General features: G+C 48.1%; 1 non-coding gene across 1 annotated transcript; it reads right to left on the bottom strand.

Annotated features, from left to right (window-relative positions):
* Positions 1-4,849: 4,849 nt before the first annotated feature.
* TRNAR-UCU (transfer RNA arginine (anticodon UCU)) lies at positions 4,850-4,934 on the bottom strand. Its single transcript is given in 2 exon segments — positions 4,850-4,885; positions 4,898-4,934. It is a non-coding gene; the product is annotated as a tRNA-Arg (tRNA).
* Positions 4,935-5,256: the final 322 nt, after the last annotated feature.

Genomic DNA, 5,256 nt, shown 5'->3' with positions numbered 1-5,256 from the left:
TTCGCCCGTTCGTGAACATTTGCGGAAGTTCGCGTTCGCCGTTAGCGAAAGGAAAATTTTATGTTCGCGACATCACTAATGCAAACGATACATATGGAAAAGAAGAAAATTATAAAGTTTATAGTGCAGATGGTCTTGGACAATAATCAGTGCTGGTGGTGTGTAATCACCACTGCCAGTACTACAGCGATAGGAAGAACAGAAGCTGTTCTTGTCAGGCGCTCAGTCCAGTGTAGGAAGATATTTCTAGTTAAAGGGTACCTCCGCCAATCGATGCTCCTAGCGCTTGCCGAGAACTCAGAGCACTCCAACCATCAGCACTTCCAGCGATGCAGCTGCGCCGGGGTCTCGCCGTCTCTCACCCACCCTGGATCCACGACCAGGATCCAGCTCCCAGTGGGAGAACCTCTCCTAAATCCAGAAAGCATAGCAGGAACAAATCAAGCTCTTACAAGAGCTTACTCTGGGGAGTAAGTGATTATAGCAATCCACAGAGTGTAGGTATCCCTTCCCCCAAGCATGAGCCAAGGCTTCAAGAAAGGTGCAAGTAGGTCTGGTTGAGGGCTACCTGCCCGGTATTTATGCAAGTGTCCAGCAGGTGGACACTCCCCTAGGGGACATGATGGAACAATGAGACACATATTGGATATTAGTCAATCACAGACAATACAAACAACACACTCCCACAGTGACATCACAATCCCTCCTCTCTATCCTGGAGATAATTGGGACTCCATTAACCATATGGTTACAAAAAAACATACAATTACACAATGTTACAATTACTACTTAAAACATATACATGCAACGTATCCCCATATATCTTAGATCTGAGCGCACATTATTACCGAATGGCGCTCAGATCACATACATACATTTCAATCGCCATGGAGCCAAAGTCTTTTCCATAGTCTTTTGTTCCACTAATAGGCTCCATGGCTTAGCTATCTGGGGTAGCACTACTCACATACTGAAAGTACCGAACGCCCCGGCAGAAATACACAAATAAACCTTTCTGCCGGGTAAAATACAGCTATCAGCACAGGGGCCATAGTCGGAAGGCAGGAGGATAGCCAGTAGTCCCCTCCAGGCACAAGTGGCAAAGGGCACTTTGTCACATGGGATCATGGAAAGAAATATTAAATTAAAATGCGTGGGGTAATGTATGAAATGGCATAGCGTATATAATCATGAGTGAAATACGCAAAGACATAGTTTACAATAGACCCAAGAAAGGGAGGGTCAGCCTAGAGAGAATGTATGCCAGGTTCACTGACAGTCTGTCTGTCTGGCCCCTATCAGGCATGGGCGTAGGAACCCAAAAAAATCTGGGGGGGATAGCATTTTTACTCGCCGGGTATATTCTTATTCCGTAAACTAGGAGTTGTTTATCCCATTGTACAGCGTTACGGAATTTGCAGTCGCTATATAAATGATTAAATAATAACATTAAAGGGTCACTACAAGGAAGGGGTTTTACTTACCCGTATACAGCGCCGGGATCCTCCTGATTAGAACCACCCCTACCCTTCCCATGAATATTAGAACCACCCATACCCCTTCCATGCACAAAAGAACCCCACCTACCCCTTCCACGCATTTTAACCCCCTACCTCTTCCATGCATATTAGTACCCCCTAACCACTTCCATGCATATTAGTACCCCCTAACCCCTTCCATGCATATTATAACCCACCCTACCTCTTCCATTCATATTAGTACTCCCCTAACCCCTTCCAATAATTTTTCTACCTCCCCCCTCCTCCCATCCATATTAGTAGCCCCCCCTAAACCCTTTCAATTATTTTTCTACCTCCCCCTCTCCCCCTATCCTTATTAGTAGCCCCCCTAACCCTTTCCAATTATTTTTCTGCCATGTTAACTAACGCCAGTGCTGGAGTGCCGCCGTGTTTACATTAAAAGGTCTGCAGGGACAGGCTATAGACACCAGAACCACTACATTAAGCTGCAGTGCTTCTGGGAACTATAGTGTTTCTTTAATGTGAGGTAAATTAGAGATTAGTGCCACGAATAATATGCTAGATTTCCTACTTACAACCAGATGAGGATGATGATGGGCTCTAGCTGCAGTCTGGCTCCACTGGTCTGGTGTAGAACAGGCTCTCTGGAGGCTGTTTGTAACTGTGGTCCCAAAAATCAATGTTCTGTGAGAACGGGAATCAGCTCCATTTTTTGGGGGCCCTTTACACAGCTCAAGGTCTGGGTCCCAGGGTCCACCTTCACGTTCCACCAATGAGTTTGTTCACAGGAGGTGGCGTGTGTAGGGGATGTCCTGATATGTGTGTAAGGAATGCATTGTGTGAATCTGTGTTTGTATGTGTAAGGGCTGCAAGGTGTGATTCTGTGTATGTACGGGATGCAGTGTGTGCGTCTGTAAGGGGTGCATTGAGTGTGTGTACGGGGTGCATTGAGTGTGTGTAAGGAATGCATTGTGTGTTTCTGTGTGTGTAAGGATTGCATGATTGTGTGTGTGTGCACGGGGTGCATTGAGTGTGTGTAAGGATGAATTGTGTGTTTCTGTGTGTGTAAGGGTGGCATGATTGTGTGATTGTGTGTGTGTGATGGATGTCAATCTCTCTCCCTCGTCACTCTCTTTCTTCCCCTCCCTCCCTCGTCACTCTCTTTCTCCCCCTCCCTTGTCACTCTCTCTCTCTCCCCCTCCCTTGTCACTCTCTCTCTCTCCCCCTCCCTTGTCTCTCTCTCTCCCCCTCCCTTGTCACTCTCTCTCCCCCTCCCTTGTCACTCTCTCCCCCCTCCCTTGTCACTCTCTCTCCCCCTCCCTTGTCACTCTCTCTCCCCCTCCCTTGTCACTCTCTCTCCCCCTCCCTTGTCACTCTCTCTCCCCCTCCCTTGTCACTCTCTCTCCCCCTCCCTTGTCACTCTCTCTCCCCCTCCCTTGTCACTCTCTCTCCCCCTCCCTTGTCACTCTCTCTCCCCCTCCCTTGTCACTCTCTCTCCCCCTCTCTCCCTCCGTCCCCCCCTTGTCACTCACTTTCTCCCCCCGTTTCTTTCTTTCTCCCCCCCTCCCTCCCTGTTCCCCTCCCTGTTTCTCTCCCCCTTCCCTCGCTGTTTCTTTCTCCCCCCTCCCTCCCTGTTTCTTTCTGCCCCCCTCCCTGTTTCTTTCTCCCCCTCCCTGTTTCTTTCTCCCCCCCTCCCTCCCTGTTTCTTTATCCCCCCTCCCTCCCTGTTTCTTTATCCCCCCTCCCTCCCTGTTTCTTTATCCCCCCTCCCTCCCTGTTTCTTTCTTCCCCCCTCCCCTACCTGTGTTGTAGCGTGGCCGAGCTGTGTACTGTCCGCGGGTACAGGGAGCTTTTGTTTCCTGTATCCGGCGGACTAACAGGAAGTGCTCACTCAGTGTTCACTTCCTTTTAGTCCGGCCGGGTACAGGAGACAGATGCTCCCTGTACCGGCGGACTATGCAGGGCTCGGCCACGCTACATTGAGGGAGTGACAGGAGGGAGCGCTGAGCGCTTCCCTCCTGTCAGCCCCTCTCCTCTGGCTGCGCCCGGGCAGAGCTGCAGCCGCCTGAGGCTCTCTGCAGAGCGCTCGGGCGGCTGCAGCAAAAGGGGGGCCGGCGGAGCTGGGGGGGATTTCCCCATTACCTGTCCCCCCCGCATGATTTGCTGGGGGGGATGCGTCCCCCCCATCCCCCCCGGTTCCTACGCCCATGCTATCAGGGCAGAATGGTTCTGAAACGCTCTGGACATGGGTGTACTACCATTCCAGGCAGCATTTTTGCATAGTGCAGGTTCGGGACAATAGCGAACTAACCAGTGCCGAGGCCAAGCTCAGCTCTGGAAAGCAATGGATGCAGGACTGGTGCTACCGTAAGACGAATAAGGCATTTGTCTGGGGCGTCAACCTCTTGTTTGAGTCTGAATCGCTGTGTGAGCGGCTCTATAGCCACCCCTAAAAGCGCCGCCATTTCATTTGCTGAGTTCCCTCGATGTCACACAATATGTCGTCTAATATGCGAAGTTCCCATGGGGCAACCAAAGCTTTTATTCCAGGTTTGCCAAAGACGCCCCAATAACGCGGCCAGAAACACAATTAAACCTCCGACAGCAGAGAGTTTAACCCCTTAAGGACCAAACTTCTGGAATAAAAGGGAATCATGACATGTCACACACGTCATGTGTCCTTAAGGGTTTAAACTCTGTACGTGCAGCCAGACTCCAGACACCATGACCACTCAAACCACTGAAGTAATACTGGTGCTTGGAGCGATCCTATAATTCTGAATTGTCTAAATGACAAAAATAAAATAAAAAAGTTATTCAACCAGGCTATAGCCATTGCTTTGCCAGTTCAGCCTATGTCTTGCCATTCATAATTTAATTTGCTATAAATTGGAGTTTGCTGGATAACCCTGATAATGTGGGGTTGACAAGCTGCTCTGGAGTACACAGTGGATTCAAAGATAGACTGGGTTTTGTGAGGTGTCTGTTTTGGGGGTTCTGTGTAAGGTTAGCAAACAAAGTGGGATGGAGGGGTGGGGGATCCTGGCTTGTTTATGTTTGAGGTTAGGGGGGGGGGGGTATACTTGTAATAGTTAAAATTGTGGGTAAACAATTATCTTTAGACATAGGTATTAAAGAGGTTAAAAAAAGATATATATATATATATTTGTTTTATGTTCATACTAAAATTACGTTATTATCTTAATTTATTACAAGCAAAAAACAAACAAACAAAAGACAAGTGATATATATATTTTTAGATTTTGATTTTTTAAATATATAAAAAATATGTATTAAGAAACTTACGTGTTATATGGAATCTAAGTAGCGATTATACTACATAGTTTCAGAGACCGAAAAATAAAAATCGACTCTGGTGGGACTCGAACCCACAACCTTTGAATTGCTTCACCAGCTAGAAGTCCAATGCGCTATCCATTGCGCCACAGAGCCTTCGCATGTCTGACACTCCCCAATATGACCCATGGCTGTGCTTTCGCCAGATGAGCTCTGTCATTTCTCTGCAGAAATCCCTCCCCCCTTCTTGTTGAACTCATCCTCCCATTCTCAGCCTCACTCACACTCCCTGTGAGATGTGTCTGTAACACAAGATGTCACCCAGTCAGTCTCCCACACAATGAAAATGAGGCGGGAGGAGGCAGGGGGGAGTGATTAAAGGGTGGATACAAATTATAAAATGGATGGAGCATGTCTGTCATTCCTTTATCTGTACACTTGGACAGCAAATCCCAGCAATCTCAGCCTTTTACCACTG

This window comes from Pelobates fuscus, chromosome 3, assembly GCF_036172605.1.
Source record: "Pelobates fuscus isolate aPelFus1 chromosome 3, aPelFus1.pri, whole genome shotgun sequence".
In the NCBI taxonomy this organism is placed as follows: domain Eukaryota; kingdom Metazoa; phylum Chordata; class Amphibia; order Anura; family Pelobatidae; genus Pelobates; species Pelobates fuscus.
The sequence above is the reverse complement of the archived record's forward strand: the minus strand, read 5'-3'. Positions and strand labels throughout refer to the sequence as shown.